The sequence below is a fragment of the Ascaphus truei genome, chromosome 3 (genome assembly GCF_040206685.1).
Source record: "Ascaphus truei isolate aAscTru1 chromosome 3, aAscTru1.hap1, whole genome shotgun sequence".
Classification (NCBI taxonomy): Eukaryota; Metazoa; Chordata; class Amphibia; order Anura; family Ascaphidae; genus Ascaphus; species Ascaphus truei.
The window spans coordinates 3298045-3314070 of NC_134485.1; the positions used below are offsets into that span (position 1 = coordinate 3298045).

At 46.4% G+C, this 16026-nt stretch overlaps 1 protein-coding gene across 4 annotated transcripts in view; it reads right to left on the bottom strand.

Annotated features, from left to right (window-relative positions):
• The window catches only part of LOC142491241 (ecto-ADP-ribosyltransferase 5-like), a 132890-nt gene extending 126744 nt beyond the window's left edge, over positions 1 to 6146 (bottom strand). Inside the window, exon 1 of one of the 4 annotated variants that reach the window (XM_075593512.1) lies at positions 5444 to 6146. The gene's annotated coding sequence lies outside the window, so the exon portion shown is untranslated. Of the gene's footprint in view, positions 1 to 3787; positions 4028 to 5443 lie in introns of those variants that run through there. The other 3 variants (XM_075593511.1, XM_075593514.1, XM_075593513.1) reach the window with 3 other exon arrangements.
• Positions 6147 to 16026: the final 9880 nt, after the last annotated feature.

Sequence of the window (16026 nt, forward strand, 5' to 3'; positions counted from 1 at the left end):
AGGAAGGGGGGGCGTGGCGGGGGAGTGACGGGGGTGCGGCCATGACATCACCCGGCAGGTTCACCCTCATAGGCTGAACCGCCGGGGGCGTGGCTTAGCACTCTATCGCGAGTCCTGCTCTCAATTCTACATTAATTAGTTAAATAATGGTGGGGTTACATATGGAACATTTTATGTGTTTTATAGTTATTGTTAAGATGGCTTTGTGGTGGGCAGGGGTGGGAACATTACGGGTTAGGCGTATTGAGAGCTGGGTTGGTGGGCAGGGGTTGGGGTCAGGTCTCAGGATTTGGAGGCATGATGATGGGTCCGACAATGGTGATGGGTCCGAAAATGGAGGCGATTGGTGAGGTGGGTGACTTTGGAGGGTTTTGGAGAGACTTTAGGGAGGGGTGAGGGTAGGGGAGATCATGGATGTTGGGGAGGGTGGGATGAGGGAGGGGATGGGATAGGATGTTAACGTGGGATCATGGAATGTGATGGAGAAGAGATGAGTTTTGAGTTGGCTTCTGAAGATATTTAGGGAGGGGGCAGATTGGTTGTGATGGGGGAGCTTGTTCCAGGGGAGGGGGGCGAGTAAGGCAAATGATCAGAATCGAGAGGAGGCACAGGGGGCTGGGGTGTGGGGGAGTGAGGGTTCTGGCAGTCAGGGTGCAAAGAGGATGGGAATAGGTGCAGTGAGAGATAAGTGCTACAAGGTAAGGGGGAGGGGGCACGATCATGGTGAGATTTGCCAGATGTACATGTCATAGGGACCCCGGTTTCTATGTAGACATCTATAGATGTTTAAAGACTTTCATGCACTGGGGAAGCTGAACTTTGGCCTAAGAAAAGTGACTACTTTATATTTCTGAGCTTTGGCTAGGAAAAGCCTGTATTGTATCTGGCTGAATAAAAGCCTACATTATTTTCATAAAGCAAGTGTCCTGTCTTCACCTCTGCACGCATCGCCTACAGTCTCCCATATGCAATATTACTGCATACAGGTGCCGACGAGTATTCTAAAACTTGCCTTAAACTTGCCTTGGAAAATCTGGGGTTATCACCAAGAAGACCCAGGTACATGCTGGGTACATGCTGGGTACATGCTGGGTACATGCTGGGTACACGCTGGGTACATGCTGCAATATTTCAGTGACATTTCTACAGAGACTAATGGCCCATTGGATTAACACAGCAGGGGTCCCTGGCAGTCCCATTCAGTTTGAATGGGACTGCCAGGGACCCCCGCTGTTAATCTGATGGGCCATTAGTCTGTCTGCAGAAATGTTGCAGCATGTACCCAGCATGTACCCAGCATGTACCCAGCATGTACCCAGCATACACCCAGCATGTACCCAGCATGTACCCAGCATGTACCCAGCATGTACCCAGCATGTACCCAGCATGTACACAGCATGTACCCAGCATGTACCCAGCATGTACCCAGAATGTACCCAGCATACACCCAGCATGTACCCAGCATGTACCCAGCATGTACCCAGCATGTACCCAGAATGCACCCAGCATACACCCAGCATGTACCCAGCATGTACCCAGCATGTGCCCAGCATGTGCCCAGCATGTACCTGGGTCTTGTTGGTGATTGCCCCAGGTTAGTTTTAGAATACTCGTCGGCACTACAGTAATGCCTTTCAAAGCAATACAGTATTATACAGTAATCAACAAGATCCAGGGGCTGATCACATCCCGGTCACCTGGAAAAACTGCGTCAGATTTATCAAGTAACAGATCCATTTCCACTGGATTTTCTTTCTACTAAAGCTAGCGGAGTATTTTTGGATCAGTTTTGAACCTGGGAGGCTCTGATAAATGCCCCCTCTACGTGCAGCTGCTGTATGATTTAAAGGGAGCTATTTAAAGGGAGCGTTGTGGCTTCCCCCAGTTCCATACATGGGGTTAATTAAAGACACCAAGGGCCAAACAAGTACAGTCACAAAGGAGAGCACACTGTCACATGAGCTCCAGGGACAAACGAGGGCTGTGCGAGGAGCCTAAAAGGGATGTGTGGCAGATTCCCAGCGCAGGTTACTGATGGGTTTCCTATCATGTATTAGTCCTCATTTTTTTTATTTCTGCCAGGAACTGTTTAATTGTTTGCTAATGAACATAAGGGCACTGCATTATCTTGCATTATCTTGCATTATCTTGCCCTATCTTGCAGTATCTTGCATTATCTTGCATTATCTTGTATTATCTTGCCCTATCTTGCATTATCTTGCATTATCTTGCATTATCTTGCATTATCTTGCATTATCTTGTCTGCACTGCAGCACACATTTCTCACATTGTGAATGATGCAATCAGGATTGTTAATGAGTTCTTGAAACAACCTGGTCAAACCTGAAATATTATTGAAAACTAATGAACTAAACTGGTTCTCCTGTGATCGATCAGCACGGATCCTGCTTCCCAGGGTGCACTAAATGGCTGCCTTTCAGTTTCAATCAATCCTTCAATCAGTGTAACTCAGCAGCTACAATGTATTCTTACATTACTAAGGTAACATTATCTATTGTTACAGTCTGCAGATCAAACTGCTGGGAGTATTGGCAACAAATGATCACAAACAGGAAAGTGTTGCAAAGATCTTGCACTGCTGGGGTAGTGACTTAAAGTGTGCTAAAACCTGCCATAGAAATCAAAGGATGCTCATGAGAAATGGCATTAAGTATGATTTAATACTACAGAACTGATTTCTTTTAAACACGCGTAGGCCCTTGCTTGGGTTTCTCTGACACGCACGCCGGCTTCTGGAGATATTGCTGCTTTACATAGCGGCTCTGAACGGTAAGGAAGTGGTATTATGTATCACATGCTTCTTCTGGGAACAGGGCTGGGTGGGCAGCCGCCTCGGACACACTGTGTACAAACAGTAGCAGCTTCCTGTCTGCGTTCTGTAACGGACGCGAGTAACTTTGTGGCGTGACATCGGTTCTTAGTGGCTCGCTCACATTCCTCTCCACGCTGCGCTCTCTGCTGTACGCATTATTATTATTATATCAGATTTAAAGCCGGAAATGTTTCTCACACAATGTAGACGGAGACTTGGCAGGTATTTTAGCTTCCTCACATTTTTATGTCTCCCTGCACATTAAAGGGACGATCCCAGGAAGGGCCAGAGTTTGGCAGCACTGGCAGGGGCACGTGGTCTCTGTGATTGATGCCTTGTTTCATGTAAATCCCCCACCTACGGGTATCCTGAATCATGCGTTAAATGTAGTTATTTGGAAACTTAGTGACCTGGGACACGCCAGGGGAAGGATTTCCTTGGGCTTCTCTGTTTTTTGTCTGATGGCAGTGTGTTCAACAAGAGTTTGCACAGGCAGAGCCCCCCTTTTCCTCCTCTCCTTATCTTATCTCCTCTCCTTATCTCTGTGATAAGGACACCGTGGGATAAAGGGAAAGAAAGCACGATTGTCAGAATACTTGCCCACTCAGAGGCCTCTTATGAGTTTCCAGATAAACAAAGTAAGCACAGGTTTGCTTATAGCACAGTTACATTCATTTAAGAAAGCCAATAAGATTGATACATTGTATACAAAAGGTTGGGGTTTCCTGGCTAGCTCAGGGATGTTGCCCCTTTAAATATCTTCTCCCTATCCTTCACTTTTCCTTGTTGGTCTCCTGACACTAATCTCATGCTATTGTCACCTAGGTGCAGTTAAACACAATATCCCTTCCCCTTGCTACAAATTAAATCTTTCAAGCTGATTTAGGAATATATCCGGGCCCTCTTTCTCACCCACTTTCTTTTACTCCCTAAAGTTCGCCCTGTAACATGTACCTGGGGTTGTGTAGCAGGAGGGAGACTGCGCGTCCTTCACAAGCTCAGAGGGGTTCCTCTTCTAGTGATAATACTGTCACACAGTCAGATATACAGCGCTCCACCTCCTCTTCCTGCTTCACACCAGCGGAGAGTGCCACACAGTGAGAGTGCCAGGCAGTGAGAGTGCCATGCAGTGAGAGTGCCAGGCAGTGAGAGTGCCAGGCAGTGAGAGTGCCACGCAGTGAGAGTGCCACGCAGTGAGAGTGCCAGGCAGTGAGAGTGCCAGGCAGTGAGAGTGCCATGCAGTGAGAGTGCCAGGCAGTGAGAGTGCCATGCAGTGAGAGTGCCATGCAGTGAGAGTGCCACACAGTGAGAGTGCCACACAGTGAGAGTGCCCTGCAGTGAGAGTGCCCTGCAGTGAGAGTACCCTGCGGTGAATGTGCCAGGCAGTGAGAGTGCCATGCAGTGAGAGTGCCCTGCAGTGAGAGTACCCTGCTGTGAGAGTGGCAGGCAGTGAGAGTGGCAGGCAGTGAGAGTGCCAGGCAGTGAGAGTGCCAGGCAGTGAGAGTGCCAGGCAGTGAGAGTGCCCTGCAGTGAGAGTACCCTGCTGTGAGAGTGCCAGGAAGTGAGAGTGCCAGGCAGTGAGAGTACCCTGCTGTGAGAGTGCCAGGCAGTGAGAGTGCCAGGCAGTTAGAGTACCCTGCTGTGAGAGTGCCAGGCAGTGAGAGTACCCTGCTGTGAGAGTGCCAGGCAGTGAGAGTGCCAGGCAGTGAGAGTGCCCTGCAGTGAGAGTACCCTGCTGTGAGAGTGCCAGGTAGTGAGAGTGATACCAACACTTTCACAAGACATCTGTTTAATGTGACTGGTTTCTTCCCTGGGTGCTGGGGATATTCTCTGCCAGAGAGGACAGCAGCATACTGCGCTTTATTACTCTCTGCTATTACATAGCAAACCATGTACACAGCTTTGGGTAAAGCTTCCGGGCAGGGAATACAGGGAACTATTAAATAACCTAGGGTGAACTGAATCCCTGACTTACAGAGCTAACAATCTAATGCCCAGGTCCACAGATCTCCATTAAATCAGGGCGACTAGCATCACGTTGTGTGTATGTATGTGTATGTATGTATGTATGTATGTATGTATGTATGTATGTATGTGTGTATGTGTGTATGTATGTATGTATGTATGTATGTGTATGAAGTATGTGTATGTACATATATATATATATATATATAGTATCTGCCTTCCCAATAAAAAGAATTAAATAACCTCTTGGAAGACATATTGTCTATGAGACCATTATGCATTATGCATGCCTTCATGGTCACTAAGGTAGATAAGGGGTTAATAGCAATACCCTAACTACCCATTGTACTCTATATCATAGATGTACAACCCCCTTAACTCCCCTACGGACAGCCTCACTTCTCACCCCTGGGTACCTACTGTACACCCAAAACCTACCTCCCCAAGAAAAACCTACCCTCCCTCTACAGTACTGACTATTAGCCCTACTAGCCAAAGGTGGATATATATACATACATAAACAAAACCGTTAAACGGTTATAAACAACTGATTGAGTGCCAGTGGGGTACCTAAGCTCTCTCAAGGAGATCATACGGCAGCCACAGTGGCACTCGATGGGTAGCAGAAATACATATTTGTCTCACCCCATCCTATTTGATGGCCTCCATCTTCAGGGAAATGAGACCCCAGCGACAAATCCATCTAAGAGGCCAAACATCCAATCATAAAAATACATTTGAAAGAACCAATGGTCAAAAATCATAAAAAAATCCAAATCACAAAACCAGCAAAAATGTAACAATTCCACATGCCCGATGGCAAAAATAAATAACAATATCGATGAAAAAGCAAAAAGTCAGATAGATCCAGACCCGATGGATTTGTAATCCGCTGCCATCCTTGGCCTGGCGATAAGGGATCCTTGAGCGGATTAATAAAAAAGCGCCATTGGATACAATCCGCTTGCATATAGCTGAATACGCGGATTACATTGTCAGTGATAAAAAAAATCCGCAAAAGGGGAATCGTCGTTTTTGAGACTGATCCATGTAAATCCACAGACCAAAGGAACCGACCCATCCGAGGCAGAACAAATTGAACGTAAAAAAAATTCTCCCATCTACTCAGTGCCCCTAAACCCCAGGACCATCACATGGCTCTCACTGGCCAGACACCCCTAAACCCCAGGACCATCAAATGACTCTCTCTGGCCAGACACCACAGAACCACAGGACCATCACATGGCTCTCACTGGCCAGACACCCCTAAACCACAGGACCATCACATGGCTCTCACTGGCCAGACACCCCTAAACCACAGGACCATCACATGGCTCTCACTGGCCAGACACCCCTAACCACAGGACCATCACATGGACTCTCACTGGCAGACTTAAGCCAGACACCATGAATCTGACAGGAACCTAACGACAGGACCATCACAGCTCAGGCCTAGCAGACACCCCTAAACCCCAGGTCCATCAAATGACTCTCACTGGCAGACACCCCTAAACGACAGGACCTTGACATGGCTCCCACTGGCCAGACACCCCTAAACCACAGGACCATCACATGGCTCTCACTGGCCAGACACCCCTACGTGCCTGCCGGACGGCCATCAGATGGTTTTGGGCCCGTTAAAATGGTTTACTTTTTCTTGCAATTTCTCTTTGTTCCTGCCCTCCATCTCATTCCCTTCTCCCTTCTTTCCACTCTTGTGTCTCTCACACAATGGCCTTGTGTCTCTCACACTCTGGCCTCGTGTTTCTCAAACTTTGCATTGTGTCTCTCACACGCTCGCCTTGTGTCTCTCTTCTTTCACCTCTTGTGTTTCTCACACTCTGGCCTCATGTCTCTCACAGTCTGGCCTTGTGTCTCTCACAATCTGGCCTCGTGTCTCTCACACACTGGCCTCGTGTCTCTCACACACTGGCCTCGTGTCTCTCACACTCTGGCCTCGTGTCTCTCACACACTGGCCTCGTGTCTCTCACACACTGGCCTCGTGTCTCTCACACTCTAGCCTCGTGTCTCTCACACACTGGCCTCGTGTCTCTCACACTCTGGCCTCGTGTCTCTCACAGTCTGGCCTCGTGTCTCTCACAGTCTGGCCTCGTGTCTCTCACAGTCTGGCCTCGTGTCTCTCACACACTGGCCTCGTGTCTCTCACACTCTGGCCTCGTGTCTCTCACACACTGGCCTCGTGTCTCTCACACACTGACCTCGTGTCTCTCACACACTGGCCTCGTGTCTCTCACACTCTGGTCTCGTGTCTCTCACACACTGGCCTCGTGTCTCTCACACACTGGCCTCGTGTCTCTCACACACTGACCTCGTGTCTCTCACACTCTGGCCTCGTGTCTCTCACACTCTGGCCTCGTGTCTCTCACAGTCTGGCCTCGTGTCTCTCACACTCTGGCCTCGTGTCTCTCACACACTGACCTTGTGTCTCTCACACACTGGCCTTGTGTCTCTCACACTCTGGCATTGTCTTCTCCTCTCATGCATTTCTCTTCTTCCCTCCTCCTGTTTTTCACTTTTCATCAATTTTTTTTTACTTCTCTACATTCACTTTTTCTCTTCCCCTCAATATACACTCCGCTGTCCCCTCTAGCATGTCTGACTCTCTCTCCCCCCCAGCATCTCTCTCATCCCCTCTGCATTTCTGTCTTCCCTAATAGCATGTATTTCTCTCTCCTCTCCCCCTAGCATCTCTCTACTCCCCCATCAGCATGTCTATCTCATCTCCTCTCTTCCCAGGCATCTCTCTCCTTTCCCCCCTCTCCCTAGCACCTCCCTTTGCCTTCCCCCTGCCCCCAGCATGTCTCTCCTCTCCCCCTAGCATGTCTCTCTCCTTCCCCACCAGCATGTCGATCTCTCCTCTCCCCCTAGCATGTATTTCTCTCTCCTCTCCCACCAGCATGTCTATCTCATCTCCTCTCTTCCCAGGCATCTCTCTCCTTTCCCCCCTCTCCCTAGCACCTCCCTTTGCCTTCCCCCTGCCCCCAGCATGTCTCTCCTCTCCCCCTAGCATGTCTCTCTCCTCCCCCACCAGCATGTCGATCTCTCCTCTCCCCCTAGCATGTATTTCTCTCTCCTCTCCCACCAGCATGTCTATCTCATCTCCTCTCTTCCCAGGCATCTCTCTCCTTTCTCCCCTCCCCCCAGCACCTCCCTTTTCCTGCCCCCTGCCCTCAGCATGTCCCTCCTCTCCCCCTCCTCGCCAGCATGTCTCTCTCTTCTCTCCCCTCTCACCATGTCTGTGCTGCATGCTCTGGCCCTGAGCTGCTCTGCTCAGCTCTCCCTGAGGGCCCGCCCACTCCATGCTCAGCAGAGAGGAAGGGATTCCCCACTCTGTGTGCTTCCTGCAGCTCAAGGGCGCCTCGTGCAGATTAATGAGCGCAGCCCGGCCCAGCAGCAGTACCGGCTGCTCCCCATGTCAGCGGCCCTGGTTGCCTGTGTGAATATACAGTATACAGTCTGGTTAATGTGCCAGCACACACAGAAACATGGTTTAGCTGTCTCTGCATTACGCTCGGTGTTACTGTGTCAGTGGCAGTGTTACTGTGTCAGTGGCAGTGTTACTGTGTCAGTGGCAGTGTGACTGTGTCAGTGGCAGTGTTACTGTGTCAGTGGCAGTGTTACTGTGTCAGTGGCAGTGGAGAGAAAAAGAATAGTATTAAAAGGCGCCTAGTCAGGAAAGGATATATTCACCAACTGGAGGAGACCGATGTGGATTCCAGACGTACCAGATGTGCTTAAAAAGAATATAAAAGAACACAAAACATAGTGTAATACTGTATGAACATGAAACATATATGTGAACACAATAAATATATTATCAGCTGAGATCAAAATATGAGAAAAATTGACAACATTTAATAAATTGATTAAAAAACACTGGACATAAAAAACATATAAAAACAATTAATAAAATATTAAGTTGACAATTAATATTGGTATAGGACGATTAATAGGGGACTGATTCACTGCTGCACCAGATGGAGTGCCCACTCACCGGACGGAAGATAAAATCAGACGGTGGATATATCTGAGAGTATCCCCTCTCTCTTTCCAGCTCACACAGCTTTCACATCAGGATCGGAGCCAGGATGATGGTTGCACACGTTGGGCTGTGTGTGTTTTCCCTGGTCACACGCACTCATCCACAGCTACTGACAGGTGGAACGCAGTTGATGTATATAACTTTCACTGCTGTTACGCCGAGTCTGGGGCCAAGATGTCGGCTATACACGCTGAGCCGCGTGGGCCTCCCTCCTCCTGGCGTTCCTTCCTCGTAGCTGTTGGTTTGCTGCGGCAGATTCGAGTTGGTTTGGGGTTGGGCTGACAGACAGCTGATTCGTCACGGCACTCGGGGGCAACTCGTGGTGTGCGGATTCAAGTCCCTGCAAGATTAACCCTACGCGTTTCGAGAGCGGGCTGCTCTCTTCCTCAGGGGTTCTAAAAATATGTCCCATAATGTCCTCTTTTATAGGTGTCCACTCTCGAAACGCGTAGGGTTAATCTTGCAGGGACTTGAATCCGCACACCACGAGTTGCCCCCGAGTGCCGTGACGAATCAGCTGTCTGTCAGCCCAACCCCAAACCAACTCGAATCTGCCGCAGCAAACCAACAGCTACGAGGAAGGTACGCCAGGAGGAGGGAGGCCCACGCGGCTCAGCGTGTATAGCCGACATCTTGGCCCCAGACTCAGCGTAACAGCAGTGAAAGTTATATACATCAACTGCGTTCCACCTGTCAGTAGCTGTGGATGAGTGCGTGTGACCAGGGAAAACACACACAGCCCAACGTGTGCAACCATCATCCTGGCTCCGATCCTGATGTGAAAGCTGTGTGAGCTGGAAAGAGAGAGGGGATACTCTCAGATATATCCACCGTCTGATTTTATCTTCCGTCCGGTGAGTGGGCACTCCATCTGGTGCAGCAGTGAATCAGTCCCCTATTAATCGTCCTATACCAATATTAATTGTCAACTTAATATTTTATTAATTGTTTTTATATGTTTTTTATGTCCAGTGTTTTTTAATCAATTTATTAAATGTTGTCAATTTTTCTCATATTTTGATCTCAGCTGATAATATATTTATTGTGTTCACATATATGTTTCATGTTCATACAGTATTACACTATGTTTTGTGTTCTTTTATATTCTTTTTAAGCACATCTGGTACGTCTGGAATCCACATCGGTCTCCTCCAGTTGGTGAATATATCCTTTCCTGATTAGGCGCCTTTTAATACTATTCTTTTTCTCTCCACTTTGTTATCTGACCAGGGGGTCAGTTTTAGTATTTAGGCAGCCCCCTATGTGAGCTATCCCTCACTATAGGGTTTGTTCCCTTATATAGTTAGCGCTACCCAACCTGTGTTTGCATCTGTGTCAGTGGCAGTGTTACTGTGTCAGTGGCAGTGTTACTGTGTCAGTGGCAGTGTTACTGTGTCAGTGGCAGTGTTACTGTGTCAGTGGCAGTGTTACTGTGTCAGTGGCAGTGTTACTGTATCAGTGGCAGTGTTACTGTGTCAGTGGCAGTGTTACTGTGTCAGTGGCAGTGTGACTGTGTCAGTGGCAGTGTGACTGTGTCAGTGGCAGTGTTACTGTGTCAGTGGCAGTGTTACTGTGTCAGTGGCAGTGTGACTGTGTCAGTGGCAGTGTTACTGTGTCAGTGGCAGTGTTACTGTGTCAGTGGCAGTGTTACTGTGTCAGTGGCAGTGTTACTGTGTCAGTGGCAGTGTTACTGTGTCAGTGGCAGTGTTACTGTGTCAGTGGCAGTGTTACAGTGTCACTCAGCGGGCGGGCTTCCTGTATATGTGATACATTTCTTGTTACAGTAAGCAGGAGGCTCATATTCCAGCGCTGGAGAGTGCAGCCCTCTCTGTGCGAGACAAGAAGGAACCTGTGCTTCCTACACAAACATAGTCGCAGCACAAGCTCTCGCACCACTGCGGTATTCGTGGCATTTCATTCTTCCGGTGGGGCCTTCTAATAGCGAAGGAATTCATGAAATTAAGCATGTCTGGCACACACCAATCCTGTATACTCACGGACTGCCTAATATTTCTTAACCTCTTTAGTGCCGGCCAAATATATATATATATATATATATATATATATATATATATATATATATATATATATATATGTATATATATATATATATATATATATATATATATATATATATATATATGTATATATGTATAAATAAATGTAAATACAACTGTATGCTCATATATATATATATATTCATATATATTCATATATATATATATTCAGTCCCCCCTTTATTACTGGACATTCAAAGTTTGTATCCACGTGTGTTTATTATTTGTAAACACTGTATTGAGGTTGCGCCCTCTGTTCCTCTTTTATATATATATATATATATATATATATATATATATATATATATATATATATATATATATATATATATAACAAAAGGGGTAGGAAAGCACGCCACACACAAATAACTATTAAAGATTGATAAAATGTATTTGGTGGTTTGGATCTGCGGGTGCCTTTGGTCAGCGGATCAATCTCAGAAAGGACAAACCCCTGTTTTTGGATTTTTTTCTTCAGAGACTGAGAACAATCAGTTTCCGGGCAGGTTTTTCAGAAACTGTGGGATAGAGAGCGAGAGAGCGAGAGAGCGAGAGAGCGAGAGAGCGAGAGAGCGAGAGAGCGAGAGAGCGAGAGAGCGAGAGAGCGAGAGAGCGAGAGAGCTTTATGAGTGTCACTAGTTGTATATATATATATATATATATCCCCTCAAACATCCTTCTAAATAAGTTAGGGAGACATACCTGTGCTGAAATAGGAACACACCTGAGGTACCCTGGGAGATATGCTAATGATATGCAAAGTGTAGTATGACGTGAGGGCTACTATATGTAATAATATGTAGAACAAATGAGTTTTTCAGTATTAGGTGAGACCTTTTTTACTTGGACTAACAATTTATGGCACAGGACAAGCTTTCGAGAGATTTCCTCTCTTCCTCAGGTCGGCAGTACTGATATACACAGGTTTCTGTGACTTAGACAGGGATTGGAAAAAAAAAGAAAAAGAAAGAATAAAGAACAGAGAGATGTGGGTGGGGTGGGGTGAGGTGGGGTGGGGTGAGGTGGGGTGAGGTGAGGTGGGGTGAGGTGGGGTGAGGTGGGGTGAGGTGGGGTGGGGGAGGAATGTTAGAAGGCACTGGAAGGGTGTTAAAACCGAGATAAGGAAGGTGAGAATTTGGGATGGGGGGGCTGTACATCCACAGCAGCACAGAGGGGGAAGAGGATGCTGGGGGGGGCGGGGAGGAAGGTATAGGGTGGCACAATGGCAGGGAGGACCATTACAACAAATTATGATAGTGTGTGAGAAACCCCATGTCTGCATTAAGTCCACTTGTTTTGGTGTCAAATAGTCTTATCATTCTGAGCTCAATTGTTTTCCGTTCTTGGTGCGTTTAAACATTCCATTGAGGATTTTGATTTTTAAATAATTTATGGAATGATCTGGTTGTGAGAAATGATGTCCCACAGGTGAGCAGTATCTTCCTTCTTCGAGTGTCTGTGCATATTGTAACGAAATTGAGGGTAATCAGCGCATTAATAAAGGCAGTATGTTCGGCTGATTACCCCAATTTCGTATTGGGGGTGAAGGGGTTAATTTTATATGCACCATACATGTACTGTTTTCCCTCTGTTCCTTTTTGTCCCCATTTTGCAGGATTGTATATGCCTGCCCTAGTGTATAACATGGTACACTGACATTACTGGCTTTGGACACAAGATGCCGCTGCAAGCGCTAAACCACAAGTTAATTGGATAAGCGTGGCACGGTCTCTTTGTTCCATTGAGAGGTATAGGTATCCATTACTGAGGCTGGAAATCGTAACCGCAGAGTCAATTGAATCAAAGGGTTGCGTTTTTCAGTCTCAAGTGGTTCTCGGTTACAATGTATCTCTGTCCCGGTTAGTAGCGTAACTTGAATGGCGGCCGACAATTGGTGTGGGAACTCGGTCAATTGACGTGGAAACTCCGTAACCGCAAGTCAATTGACGTGAGAAGCCCATAGCCCAGCATTGCCAGCTCAAGGAGAAGCCCTAACTTGGGAACGGAAAGGGTTAGTACCCTGAAATTTGGTATGCCGCCCCAGAGTAACACTAAAAGCACACACATATTAAAATGATAACTTTGGGATAAGTGGAACATATATTTTTAATAAAGTGTATTTTTTGCTGCAGTTTTAAATATACTGGCAGGATGAGTTTTTTTCTACTGTCATTGTAATGCATCCAGGGACCAAATGTTTTAACACCTATGAGCTGGGACGCTTTCCTATGCAGACTTCATAGTCCCCACACTGAGGCAGTGCCTGTGAGTCTAGGGAAGTGTTGCATATGAAAGCCCCAGAGCCAGCATGTGTGAATTAGCCGGGATGCCCGCTAAATAAGAGATCCTGGGCTAATTCACACTTTGCGGGCAAACCATAGCCTGGGCGATGCCAGGTAAAAAGGGGAGACCACATATGCAAATCAGCCAAGGTGGCAATGTCGCACAGGTGCTGTATTAACCGGAAATCCCTAGAGTGCCCACTCTGCCAACTGTGGGCAAGTTGTGGATTGGTGAATGGAAAAATTCCCACGAGAGGGATTGGGTGGGTATGTTGGAGATATGTTCTCAAACCCTATATACGTGCCCCCCGAGTTATCCCCGTTGTCTTTCGTCTTTGTTCTACAATGTGAACGAATTTCCACTTTGCTTCTACAAGCGGATGAGAGCAGCAGCAACAATTCCCGAACGCAACGAGTTAATCACAACGGAACCAAGGACAGAACTCTGCTTCAGGATTTCGTTAGTGCTGGGGGTTATCTAACGAACCCCAACGGACCAGAACAAACTTTGCAATTTTCCCGGACTAATTGGGTTGGCAATTTGCGCCCCTTTTCAACAAGACTGCATTTTATAAGACAATATCCGGTGCTCTGTTTTACCTCTGGACATTTTATCCCATTCTCTCCCTCACTAAGTGTTTTGTGAAGTATATTCTAAGGTTGTCGTGTGTCTTTCTATTAAGGAAATAAATGTCAGTTTATTTTGCTCAACTTGTGTGCTCAATCTCGTGCCCCAAAATATAAAAGTGTTGATAAGTTCCGTCCATCGTGACACATATTCATTCTGCCTTTAATTTTTGGGCTGGTTTCCCCAATGTAGCATCCCTGGTCACATAATAATATGTAGTGAGGGACAGGCCACTGACAGGGGGGGGGGGGCAGAAGGGCAGAAGCACCGGCTGCCGGGCCACTACAGCCACTGGACCCAGCCTGACCATCCAGAAGGTATGTCTGCTTTTTTATGTATTGGGGAGGTGGGGGTCTTTTTTTTATACATTGGGTGTGGGTGGGGTCTTTATTTTTTATATGCATTGGGGGGTGGGGGACTTTTTAATATGTTACATAGCTACATAGTAGATGAGGTTGAAAAAAGACGTAGGTCCATCAAGTTCAACCTATGCTAAATTTAGACAGATACTTTATCCTATATCTATACTTACTTACTGATCCAGGGGAAGGCAAACACAATACCCCAGTTATATATCATCCAATGATATCTCATAAGGGGAAAATAAATTCCTTCCTGACTCCAAGAATTGTCAGTTGGATTAATCCCTGGGTCAACATCCTTCCCATGTATACTTATTTGGTATATCCCTGTATACCTTTCCTATCTAAAAAGATGTCCAACCTTTTTTTGAACAAATTAATTGTATCTGCCATCACAGCCTCCATGGGTAATGAATTCCACATTTTAACTGCCCTTACTGTAAAGAAGCCTTTCCTTTGTTGCTGGTGAAATCTCCTTTCCTCCAACCTTAAGGGATGGCCCCGAGTCCTTTGTACTGCCCGTGGGATGAATAGATCTTTTGAAAACTCTTTGGGCCTCATTCAGAAAGCCTCGATAAGGCCCTTATCGAGCACTTATCAAGCAAAATGGCTACTCGTATTCAGTAAGCCTCGATAAGTGCTCGAAAACGGCCTCTATCGACGCAAAATTTTATGATACAAAGAAAATCGCCAATTGAGCGGCGATCAGCCGCTTATCGACCATTTTCGGAAGGATCATAAACTCGCGCAATTCAGATACCCGCGAGTTAGCTGTCGCGGCCTATCGCAGCCCTAAAAGGCGTTCTTCTCCCCAAATCCAATACACCACAAAATGTTGGTAGATTGGTGGGGAGATGCCTCGATATGTCTGTACTTAGAACAAATCAGGCCCTTTTCCTGCCTCGGATTGATGCCGGGGGTCTCCGGAGCTGATAGCCATTATTAGCAGCACCGGAGTCTCCCGGCACGCATCCAATGCAGGAAAAATGCATTTACAGCAACTTCATTACCTTAGCGGCCAACCGCTAAGGCAATGAAGGGGTTAAACACCAATGCCAGTCTTACTGTGGCTAGCTAGGGTGGGTGAAGGGGGAATTTGGCCCTTAGTGGCTGTTTAGGCCTTGCGGGGGGGTTGCAGTGGGACTTAACCCCTTCATTACCTTAGCGGTTAATACTGCTAAGGTAATAAAGGGGTTAACCCAACCGCTACCCACCCGCAACATCTAGACACCAATCCTTAGGGCTAATACCCCCTTCACCCATCCGTGAAGCCTAAGCACCCACCCCGGACTGACTATACCCACCCTGTACCCATTGAGTAGTATAGTGGTGCATCATACCCATATAATAATAATATGGGCATGATAAGCCTCTATAGCACTCAATGGGCACCCTAATTACAATACATTAATACACAAGACACACAATAATAAAACATAACTAAACGCCAAAAAAACACATTTCACTAAATAAAAACAGTAGCCAGCTAATCCAATCAATACAAGCAATAACAACATCAACAATGAATTAATTAAACCATTAACCAATCAAACCAATAAATTCCTAAACCAACTCAAAATGAATAGTAACACTAACCAATCAAAACAATTAATTACTACAACATTAATGAATTTAAACAGTAAAATAGAAAGGAAGAAATTCTAACAATATCTGAAATAACCATAAAACGGAGTAGCTAACATAATACAACATTAACTAAAAACGAACACCAATCGCAAACATTTTATTACCATTAAGCATGAAAAAACAAACAATCACATCCACATAATAAACTGAAATGAAAAAAAGCAACAGCAATACCAAGCCAGAAATGC